Source organism: Gorilla gorilla, chromosome 6 (assembly GCF_029281585.2).
Source record: "Gorilla gorilla gorilla isolate KB3781 chromosome 6, NHGRI_mGorGor1-v2.1_pri, whole genome shotgun sequence".
Classification (NCBI taxonomy): Eukaryota; Metazoa; Chordata; class Mammalia; order Primates; family Hominidae; genus Gorilla; species Gorilla gorilla.
Window position 1 is genome coordinate 40,171,835 of NC_073230.2, and position 20,520 is coordinate 40,192,354.

The 20,520-nt window shown below is 40.5% G+C and overlaps 2 pseudogenes across 1 annotated transcript in view; one reads left to right on the forward strand and one right to left on the reverse strand.

Annotated features, from left to right (window-relative positions):
• The window catches only part of LOC115935301 (uncharacterized), a 29,437-nt pseudogene extending 18,463 nt beyond the window's left edge, over positions 1-10,974 (forward strand). The window contains exons 2-3 of the transcript XR_004070965.3: positions 1,782-1,861; positions 3,586-10,974. The product of XR_004070965.3 is annotated as an uncharacterized protein (transcript). The remainder of the gene's footprint in view (positions 1-1,781; positions 1,862-3,585) is intronic.
• On the reverse strand, positions 7,822-14,842 carry LOC115935347 (putative C-mannosyltransferase DPY19L2P1; annotated as a pseudogene).
• Between the last annotated feature and the right edge of the window lie 5,678 nt (positions 14,843-20,520).

Here is a 20,520-nt window from a genome sequence, read left to right on the forward strand (position 1 = left end):
CTTTGTGCTGCTCCCTAGAAAGAAAATGCCTTGCAAAACTCACTCAGTCACATTCCACTGTGATTTTTACCAAAGGCTTGTTAATGTAATGGGCGAAGAGTGGCAGGTTTTCTGATGTTCCAATTAAGCCTCAATCTTAGACAGGTACTGTGAATTTGGGACTTGGGGGCTGTATCCTTCATAAGTGTTCCCTTCTCAAGGAATATGATTGTTTTTTAACATTTAGGTTTTTTTTCTTTTTTCCTGCCTGTTCTCTTTCACCAGCTTCACTGGATACCCACCAGTGTCCTCAGACAATGGGTTTGATATCGTTCTCCCTGCAGATCATGGCTTTCTTTTCCTTAGGAGAGATTTCACAACTTGGGTGTGAGCAGAGTCTGAGCAATGATTGCTTTTCCTGTCCCCTAGCCAGCACCATAGGGAAAGCTTTCTCTAAATGCTTCCCCAATCTTCCCTGACAGAGCCTGCTCGCCTTCACATTTCATGCCAGCTCACACTAAGCCTGTAGCAGTTCATTAAAAATTTCTGGTTTAATCTTTGTACCAGCTTATATGGCATTCAAAAGCATCTATCTCAGTCAAGCTGTTCCTAATCCAGAATGCTCAGTTCCTGTTGCTTTCTGCAGGCACCTGTCCTTGAAATTTTGCGTTGGTTGTCCTCTGACCTCAGTTTTCTGAAGGGTTCAAGAAAAGGTGTTATCTTGCAGTTTGTTCAGCTATTTTCCTTGTAGGAATGAGAGTGTCATCATCCCAGCTCTCTTCATCACCAAACTGACACCTGAAGCCTCCAGAAGCTAAATATATAAAGAATTAAGAGTTCTTTATATATTATGTTTATTAGCCCTTTATCTGTGAGGTATATTACAAATGTTTTCTCCTGGCCGGGCATGGTGGCTCACGCCTATAATCCCAGCACTTTGGGAGGCGGAGGCAGGGGGATCACTGGAGGCCAGGAGTTTGAGACCAGCCTGGCTAACATGGTGAAACCCCGTTTCTACTAAAAATACAAAAATTAGCCAGGTGTGGTACGCATCTGTAATCCCAGCTATTCGGAGGCTGAGGCTGGAGAATCGCTTGAACCTGGGAGGCGGAGGCTGCAGGAAGCCGAGATCACTTCAGCCTGGGCAATGAAGTGAGACTCTGTCTCAAAACAAACAAACAAAAAGAAACCAAACAAATATCTTCTCCCAGTTTATCAACTGTCTTTCGATTTTGTTTATTTTCTTTTTTAAACTCTGCCCGGTTTTGCCTTTCCCATAGAAACCCCAATAAAAGTGATGGCCTAGGCTTTACCCTCAGTCCTGCTTCCGCCTGACCAAACTGTATCTCTCCTGTGGCTCTGTGTGATGTGACTTGTCCTCTTCTCCAAGGAAGTATTAGTCATAAATTCTTCTTTAGCGGCACTGATCTATCTGTGTCATCACTCAGTCAACCACATAAATTAAGACCTAGGTACAGAACAACTCTTTCTATTTCTATAAAATTCTAGAAAATGCAAACTAAACCATAATGACAAAAAGAATATTAGTGGTTTCCTAGGGATGGGATGTGGGTAAAGAGAGACAAAGGAAGGAGGGATTACCAAGGAGCACAGGGAAACTTCGGGATGAGGGATATGCTCATTGTCTTGACTGGTGATGGTTTTGCAGGTGGGCCAAAACTAATCAAACTTTACAGTTCATCTATATGACCAGCTATCATATGTCAATTATACCTCAATAAAGCTGTTTTAAAAACATTTAGGGTATATCTACTGGAAAGTAAAACTGCTTTTAATTACAGACTATATCATCATGTGCATAGAAAAATCCAAAGGATTCTGCAAAAAAGCTACTAGAACCGCTGACTTCATCAAGATGCAGGTACAAAGTTAATATTCAAAATCAACTATATTTCTATACAAGAGCAACAAAAAATGGAAAAATGAAAAATTTTTAAATAATACCATTTATAATAGACTACTGGGGCAGACTGTACATTGAAAAAATACAAAACATTGCTGAGACTAATTAAAAATAATCAACAAAATGGAGATCTATACCATGATCGTGGATTAGAAAATTCAATATTATTAAGATGTCAATTCTTCCCAAATACATGTACAAATCCAACATAATCCCAACCAAAATCCCAGGGTTTTTTTGAGAAATTAATAAGCTGACCCTAACATTTAGATAGAAATGCAATTTTAAAAAGGAAAAACAAAGTTGGAGAACTATCTACTTTCAAGATTTATTGTAAAGTCACAGTAATCAAGACAGTGTGGTATTGACATAATTATAGATCAAGAGAATAATAGAGTCCAGAAACAGATTCACATTTAATGTGATCAATCAATTTTCAACGAATGTACGGAGACAATTAATTCAATGGGGGAAAAGACAGTTACCACAATGGAGCATTTCTGAAAATGTTTTGTAACTCAACTGTGGTGATGGATATATAGCATCATACATTTGTCAAAACTCAGAGAATGGTACACTCAAAATTGGCACATTTTATTACATGTAAGTCATACCTCAAAAAAGCTGATTTGGTGACAAAGATTTATATATGTTGTTGATAGAAGAAAAAATCCAAATGCTTATTAAACGTGGAAATATATTTATCCCCATAAATAATAAGGGAAGAACAAATTAAAACAAAAAAGCATATCACAGCCATCATAAGAGTAAAAATCACAGGGTCTGACAATTCAAAATCTGATAAGGATATGAGAAAATTCTAAACAGCAGTGTGAACTGCTACATTTGCTTCAGACAGCAATTTAGCAATATCTGGTAAAGCTGAAAAATCACACACTCTATAACAGCAATTCCATTTCTAGGTATATATCCTAGACAAAATATTGCACATATACAGAAGAAAACCATACAAAAGTATACATTTTAGATTACATTGCTTGTAATCAAAAAATTGGAAATAATATATTAAGATGGGGAAATACATAAACTTTAGAATTCATAAAATGGTTAAAATTAAAGAAATATATATATATACAGAAAGTTCAAAAATACAATTTTGAAGAAAAAATCCTACAGTGACACATTCAGTATGAGATCATTTATGTGGACTTAAAGCACATAATAAAACAATCTCTAAAAACAGAGATTGGATGGATACACCAAATTTTAATAAAGGTATAAGTTGGACTAGAAGCAGAACAAAGGTGATTTTAACTGTATTTATAATATTTTAATTATTTTTAAGTAGCTGATGCAAAAATGACAAAGATTAGCGTTTATTTTAGATGATCACACATATTTGAATATTATTTTCTAAGTATCTGTAGTTTTAAGCATTTCAAAATCTAAAGAATAATAATTTTTAAAAGCTATAAAAATATGAATAAAGGACTAGAAAGCAGTAACTTTGCATTAATATGCTGGATTCTGAGACAACTTTAAACTCAACAGTAGTATTTACCATGGTGTCAAATTTAGCATTTATCTTGAGTTCACAAACTGAGTTCACTAATTTTGTCTCCGTTTTTCAAATTTCTAGCATTTATAGACTACTATAACAACCATACTCTCCCTCTCCCCTCTCCCCTCTCCACGGTCTCCCTCTCCCTCTCTCTCCACAGTCTCCCTCTGATGCCCAGCCGAGGCTGGACTGTACTGCCGCCATCTCGGCTCACTGCAACCTCCCTGCCTGATTCTCCTGCCTCAGCCTGCCGAGTGCCTGGGATTGCAGGCGCGCGCCGCCACGCCTGACTGGTTTTTGTATTTTTTGGTGGAGAAGGGGTTTAGCCGTGTTGGCCGGTCTGGTCTCCAGCTCCTGACCGCGAGTGATCTGCCCGCCTCGGCCTCCCGAGGTGCCGGGATTGCAGACGGAGTCTCGCTCGCTCAGTGTTGCCCAGGCTGGAGTGCAGTGGTGTGATCTCAGCTCGCTACAACCTCCACCTCCCAGCCGCCTGCCTTGGCCTCCCAAAGTGCTGAGATTGCAGCCTCTGCCTGGCCGCCACCCCGTCTGGGAAGTGAGGAGCGTCTCTGCCTGGCCGCCCATCGTCTGGGATGTGAGGAGCCCCTCTGCCCAGCCGCCCAGTCTGAGATGTGAAGAGCGCCTCTGCCCGGCGCGACCCCGTCTGGGAACTGAGGAGTGTCTCTGCCTGGCTGCCCATCGTCAGGGATGTGAGGAGCCCCTCTGTCCAGCCGCCCAGTCTGGGAAGTGAGGAGCGTCTCTGCCTGGCCACCCATCGTCTGGGATGTGAGGACCCCCTCTGCCCGGCCACCCAGTCTGGGAAGTGAGGAGCACCTCTTCCCAGCCGCCATCCCGTCTGGGAAGTGAGGAGCATCTCTGCCCGGCCGCCCATCGTCTGAGATGTGGGGAGCGCCTACTGCCCGGCCACGATCCTGTCTGGGAACTGAGGAGTGTCTCTGCCCGACCGCCACCTCATCTGGGAGTAAGGAACGTCTCTGCCTGGCCGCCCCGTCTGAGAAGTGAGGAGCCCCTCTGCCCGGCAGCCACCCCATCTGGGAAGTGAGGAGCCCCTCTGCCCGGCAGCCACCCCGTCCAGGAGGTGGGGGGCAGCCCCCGCCCGGCCAGCCACCCCGCCCGGGAGGGAGGTGGGGCCAGTCCCCGCCCGGCCAGCCGCCCCGTTCGGGAGGTGGGGGGCGCCTGTGCCCGGCCGCCCCATCTGGGAAGTGAGGAGCCCCTCTGCCCGGCCGCCACCCCGTCTGGGAGGTGTGCCCAACAGCTCATTGAGAACGGGCCATGATGACGATGGCAGTTTTGTCAAATAGAAAGGGGGGAAATGTGGGGAAAAGAAAGAGAAATCAGATTGTCGCGGTGTCTGTGTAGAAAGAAGTAGACATAGGAGACTCCATTTTGTTCTGTACTAAGAAAAATTCTTCTGCCTTGGGATGATGTTAATCTATAACCTTACCCCCAACCCCGTGCTCTCTGAAACATGTGCTGTGTCCACTCAGGGTTAAATGGATTAAGGGTGGTGCAAGATGTGCTTTGTTAAACAGATGCTTGAAGGCAGCATGCTCCTTAAGAGTCATTACCACGCCCTAATCTCAAGTACCCAGGGACACAAACACTGCGGAAGGCCGCAGGGTCCTCTGTCTAGGAAAACCAGAGACCCTTGTTCACATGTTTATCTGCTGACCTTCCCTCCACTATTGTCCTATGACCCTGCCAAATACCCCTCTCCGAAAAACACCCAAGAATGATCAATAAATACTAAAAAAAAAAAAACAAAAAAAAAACAAAAAACAACCATACTCTTTTAGGCTAAGTGTTGGAAGATAGTAATAGATTTCCGGCTGTGTGACTAAATAAATCTTACTTTACTAACGTAACTCCAAGATAACTATTCAAGCTCATCACTCTCACTGTCCCTTCACGTGGTCATCGTGCCCACCTACAAGGTATCCAAAGCCAAAAGCCCATCCCCATTTAGAACCTTTTTGGCTCCCATGACTCTCTTTTCCATTTGGCTTGTCTATTACCCTGGCTATTATTTACACACTAAGGTTCATTCTTTGAGTTCATGAGAGAACAGTTTCTGGGGTCTTTAAATTTTAAGAGAAGAACTTATGATATTCTGTTCAACTATAAGGATACACACAACTAATAAACGTGAAAGGTCCCCTCCCTTTCTTAACAAGATTGTGCTTACTATTTTTATCTGATAAAGAGGATCACTCTATAAATATATTATTTGTCTCAAATTATGACTCACCTCTGGATAAAGATGGAAGCATTTTACTGCATTAATTCCAAGAGGATTTCAGTAAGCCTGTCATTCATAATCGTCCCCAGTCCTTCCAAAAATGAAGGTGCTTCAATATTGGTCTCGAAGTAGGAATAAAAGTCCCTTTAAAAAAAAAAAAAAAAACGCACATGTTGTCAATGTAATTAAAACTTTAAAATATTTATTTTTATCACTTCTTTAGAACATTTTTTTTCTGAAAAAAAAAAGGTCAATAATAAGACTTCCTAATTACTCCTCGCTATTTTGCATTCTTGGACTTTAAAAAGCACGTATTTTCAGGTGATCACTGTACTATTCTTTCAAGTTTTCTATAGGCTTTCAAACTAAAGAGTTGGAGGGATGGTCGAATGATTTAAAGAGTTTCTCTAATAATGCCTTAAAATGTGTAGACAGTATATGTTTAACTTTCCCAAATCTGGTTTTATCCCCCACATTTGAGTTGCTTGAAGGTTGACATCTGATTAATTCTATCATAAACAGGGATGCCTTCATGCCTCTGTACAACTTTGCATATAGAAAATTACTTCTTTTTTTCCCATGCTCTTAGGAAATAAAATATAATGACCGTAAGCATCATGAGCAAGGAATCCAGTGCTTCTAGCTTACTTCCATAGGTCCATCTAATCCTCTGTGCTAAGTGAAAGCTCAATGTTGATTGACTGTTGTTGCTCACAAATACTATGTACTAAAAAGCAGATTATTTTAGTGTCTTACACTTCAGCATATAAAATAAAGGCTTCATTAGGACAGTAAAAGTGCTGTTGAGTTAAAATTCATGGATTAACAATAGCATGTTATGTCTTATTTCCCCATCAATTTCTTGCTTTCGCTCCTAAAATCTAAAAGCAAAAAAGGGCCACATTGTTTAAAATGCATTCTCCCTAAAAAATGCTATATGCTGTAATCATATCTGCCTCATCCAACACGAGTAACTACTAAATTAAAGGTCTGTTTTAGCTGATGTCTGAAAGGCCATTACCTCATAGTTGATTGGCAAAATATGAGTTCATAAAGAATTTTCCTTTCTGCTTAGGAGGATAAAGCAATATAATAATTAAAGGATATCTAATATGCAAAAGTCTATATTTAGGGAAATATTAAATATTCCCTTTAAAATGTTCAAATGTCATACATATGTTAATGTATCCAATGCTTTGAAACTTTATAGGGGCAATATAGGGATGAAAATTAAAAAGCAGTGACTGAGGGGCCTGGCATAGGCAAAATCATAGAGACAGAAAATAGAGCTGGGTATGATTAGTGTTTAGTGGGTGGAGTTTCTGTTTGGGATAGCAAAAAGTTCTGGATGTGGACAGCGGTAATAGTTGCAAGACAATACGAATGTACTTAATGTCACTGAATTGTACGCTTAAATGATAACCATTGAAATTTTTCTATTACAAACTTAAATCTAAATTTTACCATAATTTAAACAAAAAGCAATGGCTAGAGTGAGGAGAGTCAGTTTCAATGCTTCAGTAGGCCCCCGACCAGCTGGGAGCAGATCTGGAAGATGGACGGTTGTGGTGTCTTCTAAATGTAAAATTGCACAATTTTGGTATTCGCTATCCCACTTACTCCTCACAATAATTATGTGAGATGTGTATGGCAGAAAACTCCATTTTAAAGATTAAGTATCGAAAAACAGAAAAATATTTAAAAATTATATAAAAAGTTATCTCTTAAAAGAGATTATCTTGAAATCAAAAGAGAACCAAATAATAATCATCATCAGTAAAAGACCCAGTAAAACATGGGATCTCCCAACTGTAGCCAAAGAGAAAGCAATTTCTGATAACATCTCATTTCATTCCCCTTTATCACTTCTTCAGTGCTTTGTTTGTCCTCCTTCCTCAGCTACTATAATTCATCTTCATTATCTTAAAAAGAAGTCTGCATTAGGAAAGGGTGAGAGATAATGAAGTAACAGAAAAATAATCTCAAACACTTTACTATTTAAATAATAAACCTGGGTTATAGCTTATGAAACAGTGCAGTTCACCAAAAGTTCGTTTCAATTCCTAATACATTTCTGCCTCATAGTCTTGCTATTCTTAAACCAAAAATTAATTCATTAGAAGAAGAAACCTAACCATTTCAGTGCGAAGTCATCTCCCATTCCAAAGATGAGAGGTGAAATGACGATCATTTTCAAAAAGTGTTACTAAATGTAACCTAGAAAAAAATGAAGTATCATATTACAATAAGAACAAGTTTCAAAACCAACATTAAAATAAGCGATAAGAAAGCCATAAAAAAGAAAACAATAAATTGTTATAATATTGTTTTTATAATTTGCTTACTAACTTGTATGTTTTTAGGCATTTATAATGCAGTATGGCACACACCTGAAATTCCTTAACTCGGTGGTTTTTTAAACTTAATTGTTGCCGGGTGCGTTGGCTCATGCCTGTAATCCCAGCACTTTGGGAGCCCAAGGCGGGCAGATCACTTGAGGTCAGGAGTTCGAGACCAGCCTGGCCAACATGGTGAAACCCTGTCTCTACTAAAAATACAAAAATTAGCCAGCCATGGTAGTGCATGTCTGTAATCCTGGCTGCTAGGGAGGCTGAGGCAGAAGAATTGCTTGAACCCAGCAGGCGGAGGTTGCAGTGAGCAGAGATCATGCCACTGCACTCCAGCCTGGGCGACAGAGTAAGACTCTGTCTCAAAAAAAAAAAAAACCAACTTAATTGTATATCTAAAATTCTTGTGGCTCGTTTCACCCTTCCTTCCATTCCAGGCCTCTAAATCAGAACAGAGGCAGGTTAGTGTTTGTTTTTTAAGTTTCAAGTGATTCTAATGTACCAGCCTTGGGAAATACCTCCATAACTGTTGAAAAGGGTTCAGAATATAATTTTAAATAAAATTACTTTAGATCAAAACAGACTTAGAATAAGTATAATATCACATAAAGGATCAACTTTCAAGTGCCAAAGAATACAGGTGTGTACTTGAAGACCTTTTCGTAGTGAAACTCAGCAGCTGTAGGCAGTGAAAAAAGGAGCATATGTGATAAACAAAATTAGCTGTGGTCAACAATTATGCTATAGCTAACTTATGTAGTCAGTACTTTCCAGTGAAGTTGAAAATAAAGCAAAGTTCCATATATTAACCCTGTTTTCCACTAACCCTTCTTTACATGTAGGACATATGCCAGGGTACCAAAAACTGCAGGAATATTCCCTACCATTGCAGCCTCAGTTCTAATATCAAAATCTCCCTGCAGACTAAATGTCTAGAGCAGCACTGTGTCAACAGAACATAGGGGCAGATCTCATACCTTCCAAGGGTAGAAATCGCTGAGCACAGGTAAAAATAAAATATTCCAGAGGGAAATAATATTTTACAAATTTTTATAAACACTTTTGTAAAATAATGTACACAGGCTTGCACACTGAAAGAGTCAAAGCCATTTAACTCTGTATAACCACTGCAGAATCTTTATCTTCTTTTTTACCTGACTTCCAATTGGCGGGTGTTAGTAAAACTTTATCACCAAAGTTATTTCACTGGCTGAGCGTGGTGGCTCATGCCTGTAATCCCAACACTTCGGGAGGCCAAGGCAGGTGGATCATTTGAGGCCAGGAGTTTGGCACCAGCCTGGCCAACACGGTGAAACCTCACCTCTACTAAAAATACAACAAATTGGCTGGGTGTGGTGGCGCACACCTGTAATCCCAGCTACTCAGAAGGGTGAGGCACGAGAATCACTTGAGCCTGGGAGGCAGAGGTTGCAATGAGTCAAGATCGCGCCACTGCACTCCAGCCTGGGAGACAGAGCAAGACTGTCTCAAAAAAAAAAAAAAAACAAAGTTATTTCACTAGCAACATATAATTACCATAACACAAAGGAGGGTTTTAAATGAACTACACATGCAAAATACACTAGAAAAGCTAGATATTTTAAAAAACGTGTGGTGAATTATTTGGTAAAGCCAAAATATTTTAATTCATAAGTTACTGTTCCCCTAATGCATCTATTTTGTAAATGCTGTTTCACATATGAGGTTTGTAAAAAAGCAAAATATATGTATAAACTGGCGTACATAAAGATGTTCTACAAATATAGCCAGAAGTTATTGTTTTACTGTATGCAAAGAGTGATGGCAATTTTTAATTCAAATGTTTTTAAATATTTCAAACTGAAACTAAATCTTACCAATGTAAAATTGCCACAAAGACGGCTGGAAAAAAGAAAAGTTATTAAAAGCTGCTTTATTATAAAATACCGTAAAAACAAGTATTTCAAATGTATTATTTTACATGTCTAGAAAGATAGCACACAAAGGAAGACAGCCAGCTAATCCTGTCTCTATGAGCATAGGAAAAAATCCAGGACACAAAGTAAATTCTGAACAGAGCTTACCTCTCTGCAGCAGGGCTTGACAAGCAAAGGGAGAGACTTGAGAGGGTTTTTTTACTTCAGGTAATTGGTAAGAGTGATGCAATTATGTAATATTGTGATCTTTTTTGTTTTTTGTTTTTTTTAGTATTCTATTCCTTTATATGAAATTTTTTAAAGAAGTAAATATATACAGTATGCTTCAGCTAGTTCTAACCAAGAGGAGCCACTCTAGATCAGTTTCTCTAGCATTCATCAGAAGACAAATGCAGGCAATCACTTCCTCAGCGGCACATCTAAAAGCCCCATTGTGCAGCTCAACCCTTGATGAATTGCAAGCTCTTTGCAAGCGTCCAGACTTAGGAACTACTAGATGGCCTAGGACACTTATCTGGAGGCACCTGTGCCAGCGCCCCATGTATACATAAGACTTCACCAGGGAGCTGGGAGACACTGCTCTGGGTATGGAGCTTTTACCAGAGCTGCAAATGCAGCCTGTGCCCGTTTGGTTGGGGAATTGCTTGTTTTCAAGGGTACCATGGAGCTGGAGAGAGAAAAGTGGGGAACAGAACAAGTTAAAACACCACAGACTTTGCTGTTCTTATAGAGGTTCAGCAGCTTTTCTTGAATTAATGCCCTTTAGATTGTTGTAAACCTTTGGTTAATTTCCAGTTTTGAAGAAAATGATTTTGATAATTTTCCAAGTATTTTCATTGTCATCATGGAGTAGTGCATTTCCTTGGCTATTCCAGAAGTCCTACCTCTCTTCTGAGATTTTATAATGGTATTTCTTATGGTTATCCCAAATATACTTGGCAAGTTGTCTTATAAACCACCAATAATAGCCTCTTAAAAATTCAAAAATTACTCCTCTTGGCTAACAAAATAAATGCAAATTAATTCAATAATTGTTGAAATTAAATTTTTTAAAATTAAAAAATTGCAATGTTGAAATTCTCAACCATGCTTATCCAGATATTTTCCTATACTACTAACTGTCCTGGGCTTATCCTAAATACTGCTCAGAAGATTTACTTGTTTTATACCAGGATAGGCAAAGTATGGCCCACAGTGTATTTTTGGACTGTCTGCAAGCACAGTTGCTATAATTTTTAAAAGGCTGAAAACTTTAAATTTTTGTAAAGATGCTCATTAACTGTTTATTAGGCTTCATTAATTTTAAAATATACAGAGACTATCCTATTCAACTATATTTGTATCCTATTTCTAATTCTCCTAACAATTATATACACTGTCAAAAACTCTTCAGATGATATATAAGGAAAATGTCAGATATACTACCAAATTCATCCAGCTTTCCAAAGATGCTCAGAATCTTTCTGTGTCTCTCACTCCCTCCCTTAACCCACATACCACATCTGAAAAAAAATGATATGGTGTAACGATGCCAGTATTCTAAATGCTTGAAGGGCTTATCACATGCCCTTTCCAAGCTGTGACAGAAGCATGTCCCCCGGACCCCGGCATCCTATCAATCTCACCTCTGAAGGTGACCCAGTCTCATACTTCACTGAAACAAAGACCATTAGACGCCAGCACTCCCAACTTCTTTTATCTCCACTTTAACATTTCTCCATATAGTAATCCTCACTTTTCTACTCCCTGTCATCTCAGAAAAGGAATTCTCTCTCCTCTTTTCCACAGTTAGCTTCTCAAATTTGTGCCTTTAATTCTACCCCTCCCAAATATTCCAAGACTTGCTCCACTAATTATTTCCTCTCTTGGAATCTTAATCTCATCCTCTTCCCTTGATACCTCCCCTCAACCTTTAAAACTCCTAGACCTTAAAACACTCTCTGCGATCTGACAGCCCTTCAAACCAATATACTCCCCATCTCTCTCCCCTGGTTCAATGGCAAGATCTTTGGCCAACTGCTTTCTACTCGGACCTTGCTATTATTTGCTACTAGGCAACCACAAACCCTTGCTTGTTAAACTGATCTCCTTCAAGACTTAAGAAAAGCGCCATGCGGCTGTCTCCCAGGGCTCTCCTGCCCTCTCCTCACCGATGCTGAGAGTGGTCCTGCTGGAGAACCGCCGCGCCTGCAGTTCCTGCACCTTTTCCCGAAGCTGCGCCAGGAAATTATGGACGAACTGGAAGGGGCCGAGAAGAAGGGTCTTGGCCCCCACCTGTAGCTCCAAGCCTTTTCGTGCTTTCAGATTTCGGATCCTCCGCGTGGAGCACCTCGGGGCGCCCCTTCGCAGGTTCCCACTGCATAGGGCCGACTTTTCCACCTCCTCCTCCACCTCCGGCTCCAGGGCGGGAAGATTGTAGCGGCTTTGAGCTTACTACTTGTTTTCTCATAATCCCTGGCGGAGCTGGGTCAATTTCAGGCACAGCCCAGCTCAGTCGGGAGAGGTCCAGAAAGGCCTGACTTGCCTGGCAGCCTCAACGGACTTGTCCCCGCAGCCCTTGCGGACCTCCCGGTCATCATGGCGACTGTGAAATGTGGGGTGGGGCGCGTGCGTTCGAAGCCATTTGCGCGGACAGTCCCTGCTTGTCCCCCCACGTGCTCCCCAGCACTCGCAGCACCCCCGCCTCCGCGCTTCTCTGAGCGTGCAGCTTCCGGTGAGGGCAGCCCCACGCACAGCCCCCCACACCCTCCCCAACGCCTGCAGCCCCCGGTGCGCGCAGTCCCCAAGCCCGCACGTGCACTCCCCACCTTGCGGCAACTCCACGTACAGCCCCCCACACGCTCCCAGCCCCACTGGCGCAGAACCCATCACAGCTCGCCCTTCACGCGCTTCACTGGGAGTGCAGCCCCCACCCCCAGCGCGCAGCTCCACGCAGCCTCTCCACACTCTCCCCAGCGCCTGCAGCAACCGCAGTGCGCACAGCTCTGCCAGTCGCTTCCCCGCGCGCCGCCCCTGCACCGCTTCGGGCCATAACCTTGCCGGCGACTAAGTCTGAAGAACTTCCCGTGGTTTCATTCTTTTCTTCAGGTTTAGTCTTAGCTCTGACATTTTAACCAAAAGGTTACACGTTAATTTATGGTATGAGGTCACCACTTCTCCTATTGTCCTTCTCAGTTTCTCCCCAGCCTCCCCTATTCCCTAGTTTATAAGAAGGAGAAAAGGGAGAAAGCAAAAAGTTAGAAAGAAACAGAAGATAAATAGCTGGAGGACCTTGGCACCACCACCTGGCCCTGGTGGCTAAAATAATAATAATATTATTAACCCCTGACCAAAACTATTGGTGTTATGTGTAAATTCCAGACACTGTATGAGAAAGTACTGTAAAACTTTTTGTTCTGTTAGCTGATGTATGTAGCCCCCAGTCACGTTTTTCACGCTTACTTGATCTATTATGACTTTTTCACGTAGACTCCTTGGAGTTGTAAGCCCTTAAAAGGCCTAGGAATCTCTTTTTCAGGGAGCTCGGCTCTTAAGACACGAGTCTGCCGACGCTCCCGGCCAAATAAAAACCTCTTCCTTCTTTAATCTGGTGTCTGAGGAGTTTTGTCTGCGACTCGTCCTGCTACAAATTAACGAGGTATTAAAGGGGAAGATCTCAGCTGAAAGAAATGACTGTAGGAAGTGTGTCAGGAAAGCCAACGGACCCGCAGGCCCGCCCGTGGTGCGCCCGGCATTAGGAACGTCTCTGCTCTCCTACGATCGCTGGGGTATCAGACAGTCAGTGCCCGTTGCCAATGCGGAGGCAACGGGCCGAGACTGCGGGCAACACGTGGCAGAGCCGGCCTGAGTCCGGTGGGTCTGATCCCAGAGGCTCAGGTTGACGCCAATTCCTTGGCATGGGACAGCGTTTACTGAATCTTAAAGCAAAATGCTTTTAAAATAAGGTTCCTCAGAAGTCGTCAGCCCTAGGAGCGGTGTGCTCAAGCGCTTTCAGCACCAGCCAGGACCAACTAAGAGGGGAGCCCTTAGCTCCCAGTCACCGCGCAGCCCTACAGGAGGCCAAAGTGGCTGGCACAGATGCACTGGGGCCACTGACATTTTCCATGTCCTCTTGTCACGGGCCACATGCTGGAGCCCACACCGCTTCACTTCCCATCTGTCTGATGATGGATCAAATTGAACTCCCATATCCTAACTGACCAGTCTAAAATCATGGCTCATTGTGGCCAGGTTAATTTTTCTTGATGCAACACAGCACAAAAATGTTCATGGCTCCCCATAGCCCACAAATCAAGTCCTAGGCTTGCTCACCAATGCCTTCAATAATTGCCCAATATACCTTTTCAACTTTAATTTCCCACTTCCTCGGGCACAAATCTTCCATCCCAGTCATTTCAGGTGAGGTCCACAGCCTGAGACACCATAACTGCTGAATTCCTTTACTCATATGGAAAAGCCACCCCTTGGCTTTTACATCCTTTTCTCCCTGCCCATCTGAATGCTATCACCTTCCAAGCCCCAGCCCATTTCTCCAGTCCATATTAATTATGCTTTTTCTGAAGGTCTAGAGCACTTAACTGACAGTACTATTTATCTTGTCATTCATTTAAATTCAGTAAGTGCTATTACTGTTCATTTCTTGTTTTGGGAGATTTTTTTTTAAGGAGCATTTCTACATTCCTGGCATTGTGTTTGGTGCTCAAAATGTTTTCTCACTTAATTCATGCAATAACTATATGCAAATTTTAAAATCAAGCATCAGGATGTAGTTATTTGCCCAAGTTTTAACAGCTAATAAATTCTATCTGTCCAATACTGCATTTAAAATACAAAGTATTTATGGTGGTTGATAAGAATATATTCTTGAATGGCTAGGCAAACTCAAAATAAAGGACCTTATTTTAAAATATGACTGTTTTAATGTTTTTTGGAACAATAAGTGAAGTGGAGTGATTGTTTTTCTTTTTAGTCAGTTTGTTTTTTCTGGAGTTTCCAATTGCCTTTTGCATCACTTGGTGTCCTGGTGGGATAAAAAATGCTCTTACCCATGATCTAGTCCTTGAAAGTGCAAATCTGGTCATTTTATCATTTAAAAAATTAATCTTTTTATAAGAATGTTCATTGTGCTATTATTTATATCGTTGAAAAAATAGAAATGGCCTCAATGTCAAACACTAAGTTATGAAACATTCATATAATGAAGCATTACAGCCACTAAAATCATTTTGCATGGATATTTAATAATATAGGAAAATAGTCATGATATAGTGTTAAAGGAAAAAAGAAGCAGGATATATTTTATGATTCATATGTTTAGTAAACACATAAAATTAACTGTGTGCCATGTGCTGCTCTAAATCTTTTACACAGGGGACTCATATAGGAAGATTACCAATGTATGACCTTGAGCTGGTAATTTAGCCACTCTAGGATTAATTTCCTCATCTGAAAAATGAAGACAGTTATATTTGTCTTACTGATGATGTGATCGAATGAATTAATGCTTGTAAAGCATCAAAAACACAGCACGTGCTTAAACAAATGTTCCTTTATTATATTCTAGACTGGCCATCCTATAGTGCAGTAGTGAGGATTTTTAGGTTGGTGCAAAAGTTATTGCTATTTTTGCCAACACTTCCAATTAATATTTTGCTCACTTGGTTTCTTTGTCATCAAGTGTTATGTTAGTAATTATTGAACAGTAGTACATGTTTTAGGTTCATTAGTTAACAGAGAGATAGTTGCCTAAATCATTATGTATCTACTCCTACTAAGGAGAGGAGTAGATTTGTGTATAAGAGGGAAATCATGACACTTAGTTTTATGTGCGGTTAAATAGAATCATGGATGTTTTCATGTTTTTACAGCCTCTCTAACAGAGGTCACTTATTTTGACCTCGTTATTTTCAATGGTTATTTTAGTCGCATTTTAGCTGCATACTAACTAATGACAATAACTTAAAGCAGTTAGCCTGATAATTTAATCTATGATGAACTGACAATTAAAATAGCACATTATAATTAGGTATGATGCAATATATTCTTGCATTATCTTATCTTTGAAACAGAGATGCCTCATGATTTAGATTTTTTTGTTGTTGTTCTCAAGATAGGGTCTCACTGTGTCACACAGGCTAAAGTGTGATGGTGTTCACTGCAACCTTGAACTCCTGGGCTCAAGCGATCCTCCTGCCTCAGCCTCCTGAGTAGCTTGGACTACAGGTGCAGGTCACCACACACAGCTAATTTGTTTATTTTTGTAGAGACAGGGTATCACTATGTTGCCCAGGCTGGTCTAAAACTCCTAGCCTCAAACACTCCTGCCGCCTCTGCCTCCCAAGGTATTGGGATTACAGGCATGAGCCACTGCACCGGGCTGCAAATTATTTGTCTTACATAGAGATATAGAGATCTCTAATCCGGTTATGGATATCTAAAACTTGCCTCAGTTTTTCCTTTGTCTTTTAGTAAAGCAATTGGGAAAAAAAAGCCATTAAACTATTTAACCAGCAGATGGCAATAATGATCTGTAAATCAAAATTTCAAAACTTGCAGTTACTTATTAAATTCGTTCTTTAAAAAAAATCACTGTTCTTATAATAAATCCATTTACTAAATACGAAATGTAGGAAAATTCCAAATGTAACCCCGCATAAAAATTACATTGCATATTTCATATATCAAAATAATCAAGATATTCATCATGGCCAAGATTTAATTTTCCAAATAATAATGACTTTGTTTTAACTGATTCAGATAATTTATTAGATTTAAAGTTTTAACTTTCACAAATACATAGATATAAATTTAAGTGGATAGTTAAGTTCCATCTCTAGCCTCCAGGCTAGATAGAGGTAGTTCAGTGAAGACCATTTTGAAAATATTACAAACTTTTCCACTTATAATTTGGTAATTTAAAATATGAATTTCACTTTAATTGAAACTTTCTGCATGAAAGATTGGTCTTTATTTGTGCTGTCTCATAATTTCTTATGCATTAAGATACTTTTCCCCCTTTGTACAGTGCAAGGAGTTGGAATTGGCACCAAAGTATTAGTCTCTAGTTTATCAGCTTTAGTTATTCCCAAAGATGGTGGCAAAATTCTTGGGATCTCATAGTTATTTTATTTAGTAATTTTATTTATTTTTGTTATCCTGCTCTAAGACTTCTACAAATTCCAACATGAAATACATCCTTTGTTTAATTTTGTAGCTCCATTTTTGTCTTCAAAAAATAGCATGGCCATAGGTATGTTCTTCTTGGAGCTTACTTATTTTCTAGGCAATTTCAAATTGGTCTGTTTATAAATGTTAAAAGATCCTTTCAAATTCTTCTTCAGCAAGTTGCCTCCACTAAAAGAAGTGTCTTTGGACATGTGTATTTTATAAAACAACTGCTTCAATCTAAAACCTTTCTTAGATTTACATATCTTGGATTGACTCATTTTTAAATAGCATATTTGCTGCTGTTGAATTACTTTACAGAGCCTCTTTAAATTCATATTGGATGCAGGTGCTTCATCAAGGACAAAGTGGGAAGACACCAACTTGCCATGTCAATCAGAAAAGGCCACAAGCCTGAGTCTGAGAGAAAAAAGGAAAACAAAAATATCTTTAGCGGGAAATAAAGTGATTCTGCTCTTCTAGAATTATCTTAGGTGAGCTACAAACCTGCTGCTAACTCCAATTTTTTCAACATCATTTGAATATACCTCATCTTATATGCAGATCGACTAGTGTTCCCTGAAGCTTTCCAATTGCATTCAATTGAAGGGAGAGGGCCATAACTGTTTAGGTGCCAATCTCTGTGTTTTTGGAAAGATGAAAAACTCATGCCTCATTTCTCTGCAATTGCATTTTAAGAATACATTATCCGCAACAGGGCTGGTCCAGTTAACATTTTCAAAGTGCAATTCCAGGCTTACAGAATGTTAAAGTGGATGGAGTCTTATATCTTCTGGTCTCATGGTTTTCAGATTGCTGAGAGACTCCAAAGCTGTTCCAAGGAGGTGACTCAATATTAATATTTTTACATGGCCGGGCATGGTGGCTCACGCCTGTAATCCCAGCACTTTGGGAGGCCGAGGAGGGTGGATCACCTGAAGTCAGGAGTTCGAGACCAGCCTGGCCAACATGGTGAAACCCCGTCTCTCCTAAAAATACAAAAATTAGCTGGGTATGGTGGGGGGCCGCCTGTAATTTCAGCTACTTGGGAGGCTGAGGCAGGAGAATCACTTAAACCCAGGAGGAGGAGGTTGCAGTGAGCCAAGATTGCACCATTGCACGCCAGCCTGGGCAACAAGAGGGAAACTCCGCCTGAAAAAAAAAAAAATTCTTACACACAACAATAGCATAGAAATCAAGAGGCGATTAAATGTAGTTAAATAGTTTCAAGTTCCTTGAATTATCTTGCATGCAAAATGTGGATTAAGATTAGTCATTGATACACCAAGAATGAATGTTACAATTTCAGAGTCATCACTGAAATAATAGAAATGCAAAAATACGTATCTTTCAGACTAAAAGAGAAGGAAAGCTGAGTGACAAGTCACTCAAACAATTTGAAAGAAAGCAAGAAAAGAGAGAAACAGGGACATAAAACAGCTGGGATAAACAGAAAACACATAGGAAGATGGTGGTTTTTTATCCAAACTTATTAGTAATTATAAGTGCAAAGAGATTAAATGCCCCAGTTAATAATCAAAGACTATCAGACTGATATGCACCATAATAGATACGAAAAAATATTCTTAATAGCACTAATTATAAGAGCCTCAAATTGGAGGCAAAACAAATGCCCATTAGCAGTAGAATAGATAAATAAACTATGGTATATTTCATACAATGGAATACTTTACAGCAACAAAAAAAAATGAAGAAACTGCATATGCTTGCAGCAACATAAAAAAACTTCTAAAAACATAATATAAAGGTCAAAGACAGAGACATTAAAGATATCATATGATCTCATTTATATGAAATTCAAAACTAGCCAAAATTAAATTATCATATTTGGCAGTGCACACATAGGTAATTGTATTAGTCCATTTTTCACACTGCTGATAAAGACATACCCAAGACTGGGCAATTTACAAAAGAAAGAGGTTTATTGGACTTACAGTTCCACATGGCTGGGGAGGCTTCACAATCATGGCAGAAGGCAAGGAGGAGCAAGTCACATCTTACATGGATGGCAGCAGTCAAAGAGCAAGCTTGTGCAGAGAAACTCCCATTTTTAAAACCATCAGATCTTGTGAGACCCATTCACTATCACAAGAACAGTACAGGAAAGACCCATCCCCATGACTCAGTCATCTCCCACTGGGTCCCTTCCACAACACATGGGAATTATGGGAGCTACAGGATGAGATTTGGATGGGGACACAGAGCCAAACCATATCAGTGATAAAACTCTAAAGCAAAGCAGGAAATCACTTTTTTTAAGAGTCCAGATTGAAATATCTTTGTGGGGAGAGGAAGGAGATGTACAGAGAGGGGCTGGCAAAGTCTCTTTTTTGCTCTAGCTGGCAGGTTCAAGGGTGTTCAGGTTATTTTGGAAGCAGTGCAGAGAAGGGAGCCAGACTAGAAACAGGGAGGTGATCAACTGAGTCTTGGTTACATACAGAAAACAGCAGAGACAGCTGAAAGATCCTTCTCTGTGTTCAGAGCCATCATCTATGACTAACATCCAGTGATAGCAGGAACACTGATGCCAACATTTTTCAAAGTCTGCAGAAACGACTTGGCTCCTCCACAGAGCCTTGTGAGTCAGTTCAGAAGAAATCAATATCCATCTTCTGTTCTCTTCTTGCCTGCCAAGGGGACCTGGAATCCTTAAGCTTTTGCTCCTGGTTTCCCACTTCAATATTCATCCAAAGAGTCTCCTCCTGCTTGTTTTCATTCTTTCTGCCCTTCCTTGTCCCCCAGGGTGGAGATCTCAAGTGCATAATACCCCACTATGTGGTGATGTTAGCCCCAGAGCACAGCTGAACACAGCATTCCTCAGGAGAGGATTCATCCTCTATATAGGGAACACTGGAGATATTGCTGCTCTAACCCCAAAGAACTCATCACCAAAGCTTGGGACTTTGGGCCCATGGTAGGCAACTGGAAGAGCTATTTGTGGCAAACAGTGTAACTCAAACATCATCATAACTATCTGACAGACTTTAAGGAGGCCAATCCAATGTTCTCAAGCCTGGCTGCATCATGAATCACTCAAGGAATTTATTTTTTATCCAGATTTCTGAACCCCCAACCTCGATTCTGACTTACTGGGTTCTGGGTAGAACATGGAAATCTGTATTTACAGCAGCTCACCCAGGTGATTTATCCAGGTGGCTCTGGTGCAACTCTTCAATGGGCTGGTAATTAGGAGCATCCCAGGGGGTCAGAGCTCAAGTACCTCATGGCCAGGAACTGTGTAGGCCTCCTTTGCTTACATCTAAATGTTTTCCCCTGGTCCAACTGGAATACGAATGTTACCTCCTAAGAGTCCAACTTTATCACTTCTTCTAACCATCTAGATATCTGCTGGTAAACTCAAGACATCTCTAATTCTTCCTCTTTCCACT